This window comes from Euphorbia lathyris, chromosome 8 (genome assembly GCF_963576675.1).
Source record: "Euphorbia lathyris chromosome 8, ddEupLath1.1, whole genome shotgun sequence".
Lineage (NCBI taxonomy): Eukaryota > Viridiplantae > Streptophyta > Magnoliopsida > Malpighiales > Euphorbiaceae > Euphorbia > Euphorbia lathyris.
The window spans coordinates 47,184,217-47,202,175 of NC_088917.1; the positions used below are offsets into that span (position 1 = coordinate 47,184,217).

General features: G+C 35.8%; 1 non-coding gene across 1 annotated transcript; it reads right to left on the bottom strand.

Moving 5' to 3' along the window:
* Positions 1-3,215: 3,215 nt before the first annotated feature.
* On the bottom strand, positions 3,216-3,322 carry LOC136204311 (small nucleolar RNA R71). Its single transcript, XR_010675156.1, has one exon. It is a non-coding gene; the product is annotated as a small nucleolar RNA R71 (small nucleolar RNA).
* Positions 3,323-17,959: the final 14,637 nt, after the last annotated feature.

Here is a 17,959-nt window from a genome sequence, read left to right on the forward strand (position 1 = left end):
TGACCTACATCCATGTGCATTCCACATATGGACACATGATATATGCATATGAGAAATGTTTGGGGATATATGATGCATGATCTAGTTCTTAGGTTAATTTAATCTTATCTTGTGTCCTCGACTAACATGTTGTGGAATGGGGAGAAGTTATCCAAGTTTAAACCTATTATACCGATAGGTGGTGTCCTGAGTTAAAATCAAAAGATTCCCACACACTTAGGGACAAGTGTATCCCGTCATACCAAGTAATGAATTACGGTAAACATTGTATTATGTGTTACGGTTTTACATGCTTAATATGCTCAAAGGCAGCGTGGTTTGGATGTTTTTACTCCACATTTAGCTCAAAGAACTATTTGGGGTTCCATTGTCAAAGGAGCGACTCTTTTGGAGAAGGATGTGGGTAAAATTGTGGTTAGTGGTAGAAGCACTAGATTCTTATAGGATAGGTGTCTTAGAGAAGAACTTTTGGCCCATGTTTCTATCAGTCCCATTCCTGAAGCAGAGAGTGCTTGTAATATGGATTTTAATTTGCAAGAAGAGGGAAGGTGGGGATGGATGCGCTTGTAGTCCTTACTTCCAACAACAGTTCCTTTCAGGCTTGGATCTATGGTCCTTTTTCAGAATAGGGGCTGATGATCATTTTATTTGGGCTTTGTCTCGTAAAAAGGGCTTTTGTATTGGTACTGCTTATTCTATCCAATGCTCATTGAATGGTAACTTGCTTCATGTCTCGAACATTAATCCTTCGTTATGGTATAATGTTTGGAAACTTAAAGTTTCAGAGAATATCTATTGTTTTGTGTGGCTGGCCCTCCATGATAAAATTTTATCGAATGTGGAATCGATGTAAATGGAATATGAGTAGTTCAGAGGAGTTTTTTTTTCATGTGGTGGTCGTGAAGACATGCTTCACATCCTTCGTAATTGTTATAAGGCCCGAAAGTCTTGGGATGCTTTTATCCGACATAATTACATATAGGATTTTTATAGTGGTGACTTGAGAGGGCGGATTTTTAACAATCCTTTTATGCATGTGGTGGAATGGGAAGTGGAGGAATGATCACGTGGTTGATAAGCCACATGCTTCTAATGCGTATTGTTGCCGCCCGTTTGCATAGTAAAATCGAGTCATAATTTGGTTCATTTTGTTGTCTTTATTATCAATTTAGTGTTAAAATTCATTTTAATTCACAATTTCACACACAGTCATGTAATTTTAATATTATTCATAAGTTTTTAATTAATTTTTACACCCTCAGGAGATTGCGAATTTACCCAAGTGAGTTACAGGGTAAGAACGAGGGAGCGTTACGTGAAAAGACAACAAAATGGTGGTTTTTGGATAGTTAGGGCCTAATGCAACACATGCGCAAAAAAAAGCGTTGCAACTGGCTGAGGGGAAGATGCTGAATTATACTCAAAGGCAGGTCTCGACGAGACACACTTTGGTCTCGGCGAGACCTCTTGAAATTGGCCTAAAAAGGCCAATTTCAGGGGCAGGTCTCGGCGAGACATGTATAGGTCTCGGCGAGACCTGATTCCTCCCGCAACTTACACCGGGCGGCTCCTCTTCTCAATGTAAGCCCATACCCCACTTCCATTTGATTTCTCAAGACCATTAAATGCATTATTTCAGTAATTTGGAGGCTTTCAATCATCAAAATCAGAATTCTACCTTAATTGAAGCAAGATTTGGCCTATAAATAGAAGAGATTTGAAGAAGAAAGTTACACTTTTTGCATCCTTAAGCTTAGAAACTCCATTGTTGTTGTAGCCAAGCTTTGGGAATTTGTCATTTCTCTTGTTTTAGTTACTCTTTGTAGTTCTTAAGTACAATTTCTTATTTCAAAGTCATTTCCTTTTAGTTTTGTAAGTTGATTTCACATTTAATCAAAGTTTGTTCATCTTTCATTTCTTTATCTTCTACTTTCAATGAGTTTCACTTCATTTCACTTTATTTCAAGTTTTGTCTCCCCAATGACCATGAACTAATTCTTCCATACTAGGGACGAGGGGAATCTTTCTAATGTTTTGAGTCAAGTTAGAAGTCAATTAGATAAACACCCGGAAGGAATTCGATTTCAAAGAACTAAGAACGTAAGCTTAATCCACATTTCAGTTAATCGATTTTTACTCACTATAGTAACAAGAGGTTAACGGAAAACTAAATTCTTAGACTTGATAACAAGTCGATGTGGTTTCTAGCATACATTGCTAGGATTTCTCATTGAAAGCTTAACGCTTTCTTGTCGTATTTAAGTAACCATTGGCCCGGTTAAGTGAATAGGAGTGAAGAAATAGATCGAGGTGGTCTAAGGTCTTAGCACCGAGTTTCTTTTAGAAATCACCATCTTTAAAATCATGAACTTCTCCTCGGCTTCTTATTTCAATTGATTTTATTGGCTCAAACTTAGGAAGTGAACCCGATTCCTTAGTGTTTTACTCATTGCTTTAACAACAAAAGTTTTTCGTAGCTATAAACAACTCAAACCTCTTTTATTCAATCGTTTAGACTTCATAAACTTGTGGATAATTAATAATTGTGCGGAATCCCTGTGGGATCGATCTTTATACGTGAGTATACTGTATTACTTGGTACGATAGAGTGCACTTGCTCTTCAAAGCACGTATATGTTTTATACGCATCAAGTTTTTGGCGCCGTTGTCGGGGATTCTAGTTGCAACATTAGCGATAATCAGGTTTGACGTTCTAGACACTTTTTCATTTTTTTATGCTAACGCGGAGCCAATGTTGCCTTGTTTTAGTTTTTGATCTAGAAATAGAGCGTACGTACCGAAGGAATCGACGTGAAGGAAGAAACATCATCATGGAAGAGAATGGAGAATGAACAATCATGGACATGCTAACTCCGAATCACCTTGTGGTTACATCTAGTATTGTAGAACCGACCATAGCCGCACATAACTTCGAAATCAAACCGGCTATGATCCAACTTATTCAAAATGTCGGGCAATTTGGAGGAGATGCTAGAGAAGACCCGAATGCTCATCTTACCAAATTTATTAAGCATTGTTCTTTGTTCCATACTAATGGCGTTACGAGTGATGCTGTTAAACTGAAATTATTTTCTTTTTCTCTCAGGGAAGATGCTATTGACTTGTTGGAATCTTTGGATGCCGGATCTATCACAACTTGGGACGATTTAGTAAAAAAGTTTCTTACTAAATACTTCCCTCCGTCCAAAACAGCCATGTACAAGAACGAGATCAACGCTTTTCGTCAAAAGGAGAGAGAAAGCTTGTACGATGCATGGGAGCGTTACCGTCGCTTGCTCAAGAAATGCCCACATCACGGCTTCAAAAAGTGGGAACAAGTAAATATCTTTTATAGTGGTTTATCTTCGAATAATTGTGCCACTATTGATGCAGCTGCAGGCGGAAGTCTATTCCGAAAGAGCCCGGATGATGCTTATGCACTCATCCAAGAACTAGCCGAAAGAAGTTCCCATTGGCCGACCGAGCGATTCTCTGAGGTAAGGGCATGTATGTATATGTGTGATGCACCACCCCAATCATCTCCTAACCTTGATGAGCTAAATAAGAAAATAGATCTATTAATGGCTAATTTGAGTATGCATAACCAACCCGGAAATTAATTCATGGGTGAAACGACAAATTTTGTCGGTAATTCTTATCGACAAAACAATCCATACTCAAATTCCTACAATAATGGGTGGGGGAATCATCCAAATTTTTCATGGAGCGATAACCAAAATACTCTAAATCCACATGCTCCTAATCATTCTAGACCTCCACCCGGATTTAACCCGCAAAAGAAAAGAGAATATGACCCGTTAGATACCATTATAAAGATCCTTGGTAGAATTGAGAATAGATTAAATGGCTTAGAAGAATGGCGTCGACATCAAGACACATTCACTAGGGGTTTGGAAAAAAACATTAATCAAGTTGCAAAAACCTCCACTAAACGCCTTAGGGGATCCTTACCCAGTGATACTGAGACCAACCCTTAGGAACATGTCAATGCCATTACACTTTGGAATAGTAAGGAGACAGATCAGCCATCCACCTCCAAGGATAAAGGTATAGTAGAACCCGAGGTAAGCACATCTGACTCTCCACCTAAACTTTTCGCGGATTCCCTTGTGCAACCTTATAAAGCAAAAATTCCATTTTCGCAAAGGTTGCATAAGGAGAAACAAGAAAAGCAATTTTCTAAGTTCTTGGATATCTTTAAAAAAACTACACATTAACATTCCGTTCGCAGAAGCTTTGGAAAATATGCCCGTATATGCCAAGTTTTTAAAAGATATTTTGTCTAAGAAAAGAAAATTGGGAGAAAATGAAACCGTGAAATTGACCGAAAACTGTTCATCCATTTTATTAAGAAAATTACCACAGAAGCTAAAAGACCCGAGAAATTTCTCCATCCCGTGTTCGATTTGTAGTCTAACCTTTGAAAGAGCTTTATGTGATCTTGGTGCAAGCATCAATCTAATGCCACTAACCATCTTTCAAAGGCTAGGCTTAGGCGAGCCTAAACCCACAAATGTCTCGCTTCAACTCGCCGACCGATCATTGGCATTCCCAAAGGGAATAGTTGAAGATGTTCTTGTTAAGGTAGATAAGTTTATCTTTCCAGTAGATTTCATTGTGCTAGATATGGAAGAAGATGCACAAGTACCGATCATCCTCAGTCGACCATTCCTAGCCACAGGTAGAACTTTAATTGATGTTGAGCAAGGTAAACTCATTTTACGTCTTCAAGATGAGGAAGTTACATTCAATGTTTTTGACTCAATGAAATATCCTATCTCCTATGATTATTGCAATTTCATTGATGTTACTTCTACAAAGGCTTAATAGGCACTCAACCCTTTAAACTTGTAACTTTTTTTCACCTACCCCCCTCAACTTAGGGGACAACCTCTCAACCCCCTCAACTCTCCAAAAACATCACATACAACCCCTTACACCACTATGTTCGGTCAAAATATTGACCCGTGTAGAAAACACGTTCGACTGTTGACGATACCAATGCTACGTGTCATTTTTTTTATTAAATTTTTCCATATTCGTGCGAGGTGTTATCGTTGTTTGTCGTCGCAGCCTTATCGAGGTGCCGAGGTTGGCGATAGTGGTCGTCGAGGTGAAATGTATCCAAGTGATTGTTACAAAAATGACACGTGGCATTGGTGTGGTTAACAGTCAAGCGCGTTTTCTATACAGATCAATATTTTGACCGAGCATAATGGTGTAAGGGGTTGTATGTGATGTTTTTGGAGAGTTGAGGGGGTTGAGAGGTTGTCCCCTAAGTTGAGGGGGCCATGTGAAAAAAAGTTACAAGTTTAGGGGGTTGGGTGCCTATTAAGCCTTCTACAAATGATCACATGTTGAGGCAATTGAATGAACTCGATGAGTTCCAACTAACCGCCTATGAAAATGCCAAAATCTACAAAGAACGAACCAATAAATGGCATGACAAGCATATCCTTCGAAGGACGTTTCAGATTGGGGACAAAGTTCTTTTGTACAAATCACGAATGTGGCTCTTTCCAAGGAAGTTAAAGAATAAATAGTGTGGTCCATTCATTGTTACCAACGTCTTTCCATCGGGCGTCATTAAAATCAAGAAAGAAGGAGGTGATCCATTCAAGGTGAATGGACAACGAATCAAGCACTTCAAGGAGGGCGTCTTGAATCTCAAAGCAATCACGGTAAAACTCCTAGATCCGCCTACACCCGGATCTCAGTCATCTCAGTAAGTGCAAGTGGTACGTCTAGCTACGAGATATTAAAATGTAAGCGCTCATTGGAGGCACCCCACTCTGGTCTAAGGTGATATTCTCGGTATTTTGTTTATCTTCGGGTCGTTGTAATCCATTTTTCACTTCAAACTCACCAACATCCATCCACACTCTCACATATATCTATATTTTTACCTATTTAGTTTCTTTTATTTTCACTTTGGTTTTCTTTTGACCTCCCCCGACTGAGATGGTATTTCCTATCTTTTCCTCTTTTTACTCTCGTTTTGCGCTTTTTGGAATTTTAGCTTAAACTTTGTAGGGAGGGGGGTAAAAGATAGGAAAAGGAGGAAACAATAAAATGTGTGTAGTTGTTTCTAGTTTGTTTGTGATTTCTTTCAATTTTATGGCAACACTACCCAAACCCTATAGCTCAAGTATGTTCAAAAGTATCAATTACGTCCCGAAACAAACTTTAAAACCAAGTTTCGAATAACGTTAACTTGTGATAGGATAAACCTTCATTTGACAACTCTAAAATTCTGAAATTGAATTATCGAGTCATTAATAAAAACTTGAATAGCTCTTTTTGAATATATACTCATTTTTAGACATTTACCCATAGTTGAAACACTTGAACTTGTAGCACACAAATGAACCCATGGAAAGATAATTTGAGCCACGAGCACATTAAAAAGCTCGATTGTTTTTTTGATGTGGGGTCCACACTTGTTTTTAACTATAGGGCTTGCACCAAATGCTAACCGAAACCACACACACCGAACTAGGAATTTGATATGATTAAGGCCTTCTTTCATTTCACCACCACACAAACCATTAACCTACCCAAAGTCAATTTCCCTTGTTCACCCCATTGAGCCTTACCTTTCTTTCGCCACCACAATACAAACCAAACCATCGCTTTCCACCCAAAAAAATCCCGGAATCTATGAGTTTCTAACCAACTTCCTTAAGGGTACTATGAATCCAAAAATAAAAAGAGCACCCGAACAAAACATATACATTCTTTAGCTTATACACATCAAACCCTCCTAATGCAATTCTCATATGCCACAAACTCCAAGTTTATACAAAGAGAAAAAGGGGGAGAAGAAAAAGAAAAATAAATATACTCAAGTACCCATGCACACCTCAATACATTAGAAACTCAATAAGATTCTTAAAACCACATTTCCATCACAATCACACCCGTCCTAAACCCTCATTACAACCCTTAATAAGTCCTTTTGATCAAATCCTAGTAAGGAAGCATAATGGTAGAAGTTGGATGACTGTGCAAGCCCGCGGTAGTTATTACTTGTGTCGGGAATTTGAGAGAAAACACCTTACCCTAAACACTTGAGCGTAAAGAGAGAATCCCTTGTGAGGTGTTTTAACAAGTTCATTATGCATCGACTATTGGAAGAATGTCTCACTAATAGCCAAAGTATAAATTCAAAAATCATTGAGTTGCTTAAGATGTTTATCATGATTCGGATGGTTTGAAATTAGGATCTTCCATGTTGTTGGTTGAAATAAATCATGTCTCTTTGTTAACCTATTTGAATGATTTGTCTTCTAGCTTTGTTTTCGGATTTAATTTGCTTCAGGACAAGCAAAAGCTTAAAGTTTGGGGATGCTGTTGCCGCCCGTTTGCATAGTAAAATCGAGTCATAATTTGGTTCATTTTGTTGTCTTTATTATCAGTTAGTGTTAATTTGTGTTAAAATTCATTTTAATTCACAATTTCACACACCGTCACGTAATTTTAATATTATTCATGAGTTTTTAATTAATTTTTACACCCTCACACACCCTCACGAGATTGACAATTTACCCAAGTGAGTTATAGGGTAAGAACGAGGGAACGTTATGTGAAAAGACAACAAAATGGTGGTTTTTGGACAGTCAGGGCCTAATGCAACAGATTCGCAAAAAAAGCGTTGCAATGGGCTAAGGAGAAGATGCTGAATTATACTCAGAGGCAGGTCTCGGCGAGACACACTTTGGTCTCGGCGAGACCTCCTGAAATTGGCCTAAAAAGGCCAATTTCAGGGGCAAGTCTCGGTGAGACCTGATTCCTCCCGCAACTTGCACCGGGCGGCTCCTCTTCTCAATGTAAAGCCCATACCCCTATTCCATTTGATTTCTCAAGACCATTAAATGCATTATTTAAGTAATTTGGAGGCTTTCAATCATCAAAATCAGAATTCTACCTTGATTGAAGCAAGATTTGGCCTATAAATAGAAGAGATTTGAAGAAGAAAGTTACACTTTTTGCGTCCTTAAGCTTAAAAACTCTATTGTTGTTGTAGCCAAGCTTTGGGCATTTGTCATTTCTCTTGTTTTAGTTACTCTTTGTAGTTCTTATTTCAAAGTCATTTCCTTTTAGTTTTGTAAGTTGATTTCACATTTAATCAAAGTTTGTTCATCTTTCATTTCTTTATCTTCTACTTTCAATGAGTTTCACTTCATTTCACTTTATTTCAAGTTTTGCCTCCCCAATGACAATGAACTAATTCTTCCATACTAGGGATGCGGGTAATCTTTCTAATGTTTTGAGTCAAGTTAGAAGTCAATTAGATAAACACCCGGAAGGAATTCGATTTCAAAGAACTAAGAACGTAAGCTTAATCCACATTTCAGTTAATCGCTTTTTACTCACCATAGTAACAAGAGGTTAACGGAAAACTACATTCTTAGACTCGATAGCAAGTCGATGTGGTTTCTAGCATTACATTGCTAGGATTTCTCATTGAGCTTAACGCTTTCTTGTCGTATTTAAGTAACCATTGGTCCGGTTAAGTGAATAGGAGTGAAGAAATAGAACGAGGTGGTCTAAGGTGAGTTTCTTTTAGAAATCACCATCTTTAAAATCACGAACTTCTCCTCGGTTTCTTATTTCAATTGATTTTATTGGCTCAAACTTAGGAAGTGAACCCGATTCCCTAGTGTTTTACTCATTGCTTTAACAACAAAAGTTTTTCGTAGCTATAAACAACTCAAACCTCTTTTATTCAATCGTTTAGACTTCATAAACTTGTGGATAGTTAATGATTGTGCGGAATCCCTGTGGAATCGATCTTTATACGTGGGTATACTGTATTACTTGGTACGATAGAGTGCACTTGCTCTTAAAAGCACGTATACATTTTATACGCATCACCTATGATGTTGGGTTTCTTAACTCCCAAGCTTTTAGTCTTGTTATGCCTTTTAAGTTCTTTGGAGCTCTTTCGATTCTAGTTGATAAGGAGATTATTGTTGGGTGGAAGCCTTCAGATGTGGGTTGGGTCAAAGTGAATTGTGACGGTGCTTGTAAGGGCAATTCTGGCTATAGGTCCGCTAAAGATATAATTTGGGATGAGAATGGCTCAGTGGTTGGGTGGTTTTGCAGTTAACCTATGCATTTGTACCATTGTCCTTGTGGAGCTTTTAGGGGTTATATTTTAGGTTGGAGCTACAGTAGAGGCATGGCTTTAGATAGGTGATAATATAGTTGGAATCTCCCACTTTTGTTCCTTTCTTTTGTGAGAAGGATTCTTCCCTACATAGACTCTTTTTGTGGTTGGATGAGTGGCCTAGGCTTCGAGACAGGGGTTGGAAAATTGTGGTGCAAATCCTTGCAAGGTGATAGCTTAAGACTTGAAATGGAGATTTCACTTAACCTATCTATTCGGAGTTAACTCGGCCTGTACAAGTAAAACGAACGTCTCGCTATATGTGACTTGACATAATCCATAGTCATAAGATTCTGTTAAAGGATGTAGTTGATAAAGGATCAAATTATGCTGTAACTAATACAGAAAGGTCAACGACGGAATCAACCTGTCTTCTTATAGCTCTAGGGGAATGTTTCGGATCTGCTAATCACAGTTCGTGCACTCATTCCGTTATACAAAGATTGAATGTAATTTTGAGAAATTAATTTAATGGTTGTATACGGCTAGAAGCAATAAGAACCTAATGGGTCACACATAAGACCTGTAACCCAAAAGAGGAATGGATGTTAATTAATTGATGGAAGCCCAACTAAGTCCACTAAGGCCCATTTAAGGAGGGGGCGATTTTTAGAGGAAATTACACTGAAAATCAAATATATATTTTTTATTACACTTAACTATCTCCAAGAATTGTCTTTTATCAATATTTTCTTTTTTTCATTTAAAACATTAGAATGTCATTGAATTAATTTTGCTTTTGTCATATATTACAGTTAACTGATATTAGGTTATTTAATTTATTATTAATTAAATGTTGTTTTTCAAATTCATAAGTCATTCCTATTTTCATGTATCCCATCCCTTTTTCCCGTTTCCTTTTTGTCCAACATCTTTTTCTAATTTCTTTCTTGGTTCTTTGTTTTTCAAATAGTCTCAATATGCTCTCCACTTGTGAAGATTATTGTTTAAATAGGGATTGTATGAATATCAGTTAATGATTTAATGGAATTTTAAAAAGATAGAGTTTTAGAAAGAACTGTGAATTTGAAGACTCAGTTCATGAATATCCATTAATGATTCAATGGAGTTTTAAAAAGATGGAGTTTTAGAAAGAACTGTGAATTTGAAGACTCAATTCATGAATATCAGTTAATAATTTAATGAGATTTTAGAAAGAACTATGAAGTTGAAGACTCAATTTATGAATGTCGGTTAATGATTTAATGGAGTTTTAGAAAGAACTATCAATTTGAAAACCATTAATGAAAGATCTAAGAAAAACACAGAGTTCTATAAAAAAACATAGAAAATTGACATTGACATGAATTGTTTTTGTTTTTCAAATTAGGAATTGTTTTTGTTTTTCAATTAAAAATAAAAATAATCATTATTTCCTTTTTTTTAGAGGGATGTGGCGAGAAATTTGGTAGAAGTTATATAATTTCAAGATAATTGATATAATTGTATTATTTCTTAGGGGCAGGAGTCATTTGTAATAAATTCAACCTTTCTTGACTTCCATGTAACTAACCCCGATTTTTATGTGTTGTGACACATAAGGAATTAATTTAATTTTAATAAATTATAATTAGATTATAATTGTGAATTAAATTAATTATAGGATAATTAAGTTAGGAGGTTTATTGAGATTAAATTGTTTCTAATTATTATCCTATTAAATAAGTTAATATTATCTTTATATATTTAGATATAATTAAAGATAATAATAACAAGAGTATCATTCCGAATATAACTCTTAATAGGTAACCTAATTCTATCTAACTAGGGTTTAGATACAAGAGGTTATTTATACCCCTCCCATTGTAAATTTCGGCCAAGGCTAGTCTATCCCGTAGACTGGGATTTTCGACCCCTATAGTAGAGGACGGAATTCCACCGATTGCTTCCATTCGATTGATTTTATCTCTTCCTCTTTCTCCTTGATCTTGTGTTGATTTATTAGAGGCAATCTCCTTTGGTTGCTATTCATTGGTTGTATTCTAATCGTTTACTTGTTTGATTGTTTGTTTTGATTGTGTTCGTGAAACTCGGGATTAAGAGTTGTGGGCACTTCGTTTGCAACTGTAGATAGATCGTCAATAAAGGTATTTCGTTCTATCTCTCCTTATATGAAATAACGATTAACGGATCATGGTTTAAGGAAATAGGTTAAAATTTTATATTTCCGCTGCCAAACGTTTACCTATTTTCCTTCAGTTGTATCAGAGCCTGCGTTAAATCTGTTATTTCATATATGAAAATAAAAGGGTTTTCAATCAGATTGAATATATTTATTGTTAGGTTAATTAATAAATTTGATTTGATTAATTAATTTAAAGATAAATGGTTAAGATGAAATTAAGATGTTTTATGATTCGGTTAATTAACAAAGGGGTTTGTAAAATTAAACGGTTGATTAAAACGAGGTTTGTATATGTGATATACATGTTTTGTGGATTAAGGGTTTAACCGTTTGAACCGTTAAAAGAGTTAATTAGATTAATCTTTGATAAATTTGATTTTGTTAACGTTTTAAACGAAACGGTTACAATCGATTGATTGTTGATATATATGGAAAGGAGTTATATATAATTATAAATTGGTTTATACGGTTTATATATAAAAGGTTTTGATTAAAGTTTTAAATTATAGTTTTAATCTGAAACAAAATTGAAATCAGTTTTTAATTTAATTTAAAAAAAAATGTTGAAAGAGTTGGACACAGTAGCAAAAGCTACTGTGTCCGCTATCCAACCCTTCAAAGAGTTGGACAGCAACTCTTTCTTTTATTGAAAGAGTTAGAAAGAGTTTTTAACTCTTTAATAAAGTGATAGACGGTATTGCTGCCGATTTGCAGCAACACCGCCTAACATTTGCGCATCAGATCCGCAACAAGGACGAATCCGGTTTCGTCTCATCCTGTTTATTTTGTAATTCGATTTTTCAAAATATATTTTGGTTTTTCGGAAAACTAAAATAATATATATATAGAATTAATTGATCCACGTGTTTTTTATTGTTGTTTATTTTAAAATGTATAGAATGAATTGAGTTGTCTAATTAAAGTTATTTGATACGGTTAATTAGGCGAACTGTTTCATTGATACAAAATTAAAATTTAGGAACAACGAATCAGCCCATATAAGTTTATTAATACATAATTGTTATAATTAATAGAAGGATATGGTAATTATGTGTGTTTTAATTCGATTTTACAAACCGTTTTGTGCTTAATATTTATATTCGATATATTGGTTAAACACGTTAAACAGTTTCGGTAAAATAGTTAAACACAATAATTTAATAATCTCTCGTCTTAAAAGTTTTGTGTTTTGGAATTGATTTTGCAAGGTTATTTGATGTTTAATTATTTGTATGGGATACGGTTGAATTAAACATGTTAAATAATTTTGGTAAAATTTTGGTAAAATAATTGAACACAAATAATTAATACTTTGTATAGTTATATTTTGAGTGTCTAATTAAGTTTATATTTGATATATTTTAATTAGAATAAAATATAAAGGATACAAAATTAATTAAAGGTTAATTTGATAGTAAAGTTAATTAAAGGACTAAATTGATAGTAAAATTAATTTAAGGGTAAATTTGATTAACTAAAATATTACATAAACAGTTTATGTAATCAACCAATTAAATTTATTTAATTGAGTCTTTGCATGTTTGGAGTTATGGACATATTTGGACCCTCTATAATAGTTATTTAGTCTTTTGGTATTTTTGGAAAATAGGACCTGCGTGTCCAGCCTTATCTACTCTTTGTTGTAATTTCTCTTCTCATCTAAGTCCCTTCAAATTAGTTGAAGTATTCTAAAATAGTATAGAAATTAAATATTATTGTAAATCAAGGCGCCAAGAAAAAGACGGAGGACCTGAAGGATAAATATGTAATAGTTAGTATTTACCCTAGGGTGACCTTTATTCCATTTCTGGCTCAACGGAATAATTTAGATGATATGTCCATAACTACCAATGTAAATTGTATATGTCTAATGTATGCTAAAGCAAATCAAGACTAAGTTAGATTATGAGACTTAAAATAAAAATCCCTCACTAATTAAAAGTTAAGTAAATAAGCAAGTTATTAAAATCGGTTGCCCCTCCCTAATATTATAATTCAGCCGACAATACTGGGGGCCTTTGGGTTGTTGAGCAAACTCAAGCTCGGGGTCTTATGGTAACACCTAAATTATCGAAAATCGTTTTCACAATATGGGGTAATACTTAAATTAGATTATGATAATTGGATGAGCAAACTCATGTTGTTATAAACTAATGGGCAATATGGTTGGGGTTAATATTAATACATATTAGTTACTAATGTGGTTAGTCACCCAATAACCTAGGAATCACATTTTTGATGTGATCGATTACATGAATCTACCTAACAAATGGGACTAGCTTGTTGAGCAAAATCAAGGTAAAATTTCAGGAGTTAGGATCCTAGCTCACTAATGGATTTGTGAAATTCTTCGAATTAATATGGAGGGCTATTAATTTGGCAAAATAGTGGGAGCAATTTAGAATAAAATTAAAAGACCTATAATTTTAAATTGATATACTTTAAAGCAAATGAATAAACATACGTCACTCTATCTCACTCTCAAGTTAAAGTAAATACTCTGAATCATAATATGTAAAATGGATCTACATAATATTTTAACTGATAACAAATTGAATAGTTCAAAATTCAATGACTACTTTGGCAAACTCAAAATTGTTTTGAAGTTCGAAAAGATTGGGTATGTATTAAGATACACTGATACCCATCGTCAAAATTGTTTTGAAGTTCGAAAAGATTGGGTATGTATTGAGATACGCTGATGGCCAATGCCCTTGTAGATGATGCTCCTCTCAAGAAGAATGGTGTTTATCGGAAGCACCAATCAGATGAAGAACGCACAGGATGTATCATATTTGCAGTTATGACACTTTGTGTCAAAACGATTGGCTACATCACCAAAGCTTTCTAGTATTAGATTTGTGATGGATAATGAACTAAGTGTCGACTTAGTTCCACGATCCCTCCTGGAGATTTATTCATAAGTTCATCATGAACTGACAGATGAATAACTCAGAGACCTCTATAGAAGAGCTCTTAAATATGCTCAAGTCAGTTGAGCCCAAATCTTAAGAAAGTGATGTCTGCACTTGTTATTGAGGGATCTCATAAGAGAAAAGTGAAGTTTCCCAATTCTAAAGATTCCAAGAAGAATAAATGAATTAAATCCAAGTCAATAAAAGCAAGAAGAGAATGCCACCAATATGGTAAAGAAGGGAATTGGAAGAGGAATTGTAAGAAGTACTCTGACTCTCTCTAGAAGAAGGGTCAGGATGGTGCTTTTACATTTGGAATTAAAAGATAGATAAATCAACTTACTTGTGGGAATGTCACTAGGCCATATAAACGAGAAACACATGTCTAAGTTGCATCAAGATGGGCTTATAGACTCAGTTGATTTTGAATCAATGGGCACATGTAAGTCTTGTTTAAAGGAAGGATGATAAAGACACCCTTTAGCAATAAAGGAGAACGTGTATCAGACACTCTAGGACTAATACATTCAGATGTATGTAGTCATATATCAACATTAGTAAAGAGAAACATTCAGTCACTTCATTAGCTTCATAAGATGATCATACCAAATATTGATGCATCTGTTTGATGAAGCATGAGTCAGAAGCTTTTGAGAAAGTTCAAATGATTCAAGAATGAAGTAGTAAATCAAACAGGAAAGACTACTAAAGTACTTCGACAAGCTGTCGAAATGGGTCGTTATGGTGACCCTCTCAGGCAAGGTCAAACAAGTTCAAATTATTAAATAAGGTTAGGCCATCAGAATGAGTCGTTATTTTATTTTAGATTAGCACATAACCTCAAGACATCAAAACGGGTCATTATAGTGAACCTCTTGAGCAAGGTCAAATACGTCCAAATTATCAAATAACGCCAGACCATCAGAATAGGTCATTATTTTATTCCAGATTAGCACATAACCTCAAGCCGTCAAAACGAGTCGTTATGGTGAACCTTCCGGGCAAGGTCAAACAAGTCCAACCAGTAGTCCTTAGATTAGTACCTCTTGGACGAGGTATTATAAAAGTCCAACTAGTAGTCCTTAGAACCTTTTGGACGAGGTATGATAAAACTCCAACTTTCATTCATTATTGTGTTTAAGTCAGCCATCTCCCACAGATAAGGGGATTGTGTTGTAGGAGGCAGAGGGCATTGTTCACCACCTCATCGTTCTCAATCGGGAGGTGAGAATATTTTTATTATGAAAAATCGATTGAGAAATGATGCGGATAGTGCAGAGTGCGTACTACAAAAAGATAAATCAACTACTTAGGTATGATTTTCTTTTCCCTCTCACCGTGCTCTTTTAAATTAAGCAATTTTAACACTGAGGTTATAGTTGACGCCTTTGCTTCAAAATAGCACTTAATCGGGAGGCAACTTGTGAGCATAGACTTTTTTCGACCATAATGATGAGATTATATTACATGTGTGTGGTTTATGTAGGTGGACTCTATGTCGTGTTGAATGGGAACTTGAGACACGACCCGAGCCTTATATCTTATTTTACAAAATCAACTCGGTTTAGCTTTATTAGTTTTTAAAAGACAAAACGTTGTATCTACTACGTCAGTATCCGATTGGCTACTGCCGCTCGGCTACATTTGACGGTTTTCAGCAGTTGTAAACTCGAAATGATGGCAATTTTCAGCCCAAATTTTGAATTAAATGGGCAGAAACTGTCCGATACGAGAGGAGGAACATTGTTTAGAAGAAAAAAGGTTACAGAAGAAAAGAAAGTTAAGAAAAAAGAGAATTTGATTGAGATTGGATGCAATTTAGAGAGTTAAACACCATATACAAACACTTATATGAGTTATTATAACCAGAATCGGATTCACTACAATCCATTCATTGCATCTCGAGTTTTTGAAGTTGTTGTAGAACTTCCAGAAATCAATTTTCGGGTTTTAATCTTGCTATTTTTGCTACAATTCGACTCTAAACTCATTTAGAATCAATTATCTGATCTTCTAGGGTCTTTTTGATAATCAATGCACCGGGTTCGGATCACTGTTCGAGTCTCGAGATTTTGTGTTCGTGGGTCTACTGTATATAAACTGGATTGCAGCTCTAAAGGTATATTCTGAAGGGTTTTGAAAGCCTTCCCTTTTAGTTTACAATCTATTTATTTACTTTAATTCGTGTTTTCAGGCTTCTGCTATTGTTGCTTTCGCTAAAGTAGAGTCCGCTGTCTATGAAAGGAAGCCGATCGACAACGTCATTGCGGATCGGCTACCCCTGTTCCCAATCAACTACGTACGTAGCAGATCAGTGATAAAGTCAGATAGGTAGACCCCTATTTTAGTTTAGGTAGAGTAGGATCTCCTATTTTCGGTAAATTTATATTTATTTTGTATACTTATGTATTTTATATGTAATTTATGGAATTAAAATCAACTTCGGATATAAGGGGTTGATAACATCCAGATATTATCCCAGGGGCATAACCATAAATATACATAGAAAGAAGGACCAATTGGTAAAGAAGTGCTCCGCCACCAGAGGAGATCCGCCTAGTCAAGGTCATGGCGTATTCTAGAAGCTAGATGCCATGAAGACCTTGCCACGTGGATACGCCTCATAAATACCATTCATCATAAAGGACCCACGTCATCCAAGGTAGATCATCCTACAGTGTCACCAAGTCGTTATCAAGGAAACTGCTGCCATTAGTAACATTAAATGGTTCCTTAAAAGCATTAACGGTCAGACATAAAGAATGTAGCATTAAACTATATTAAAGGGCATTAAATGAATGATTATTTCGATGGTTATGGGAATCAGTATAAATACCCCCACTATTAGGTCTCTAGGTACATTATTCTAATACCTACTTCGTGCTTAATGTTTATTCTCTCTAAGAATATTACTAACTTTGGCATCAGAGTATCCCCGGCTGATCACAACAACGCCTCATAGGGACACATTTTGGTGAAGGAAAATCTGCAAGATATCAATTGGTGTGGTGATCGTGGAATTCTAAGATTAATAGAATTTACACCATGGACACAAAATGTCATCAGAAGGGCTCAATCCTTCCACCGGAGGAACCTCTACACCTGCTCTCACTGGAGGAACCCCCATACCACCCTCTACCAGAGTAACCTCAGCTCCACTCTCTACTGGAAATAATATGACTTATACAGGGCACTTTTCCTTTCCAGAAGATGGAACAATCCAACCGGAAATTATCAAAATCTGTGGGATGACCTAACAAATCCAGGGTCCCGAGGATATGTCTTAGGAAGTAGAGTGAACACTTTTCCTTTTTGGAGATAGGAGGAACTTCCTGAACCCGACATGGTAGAATTAATGCCACTTTCACCATGGTAGGACCTACTATTACACCAACAAATTTATTTCTTGATGCTACGGGTCCCCGAACGTAAGATATAGTAGCCGACCATGTTGAAGGGGTTGAGAATCCTAGAAATCATGAGAGTTCCCAATCACGTCCAGAATGTTCGCGTGGGTATCGTCGAGATCACACCAAGGTAGAGAAAGATCTCATTCCCCTTCAAGACACTCGTCAGAACCCCGGTGTGACAACTTTAGAGGGTGAGATCAAGGATCCATTTCACCACGACGGTTCAAATGTTGTAGTTGAAGCACGAGTCCAAGAAGAAATGCTGAGGCGGAACCCAAAAAGAAGCCAAAAGGGGTTATCAGCGTCATTGTTGGCG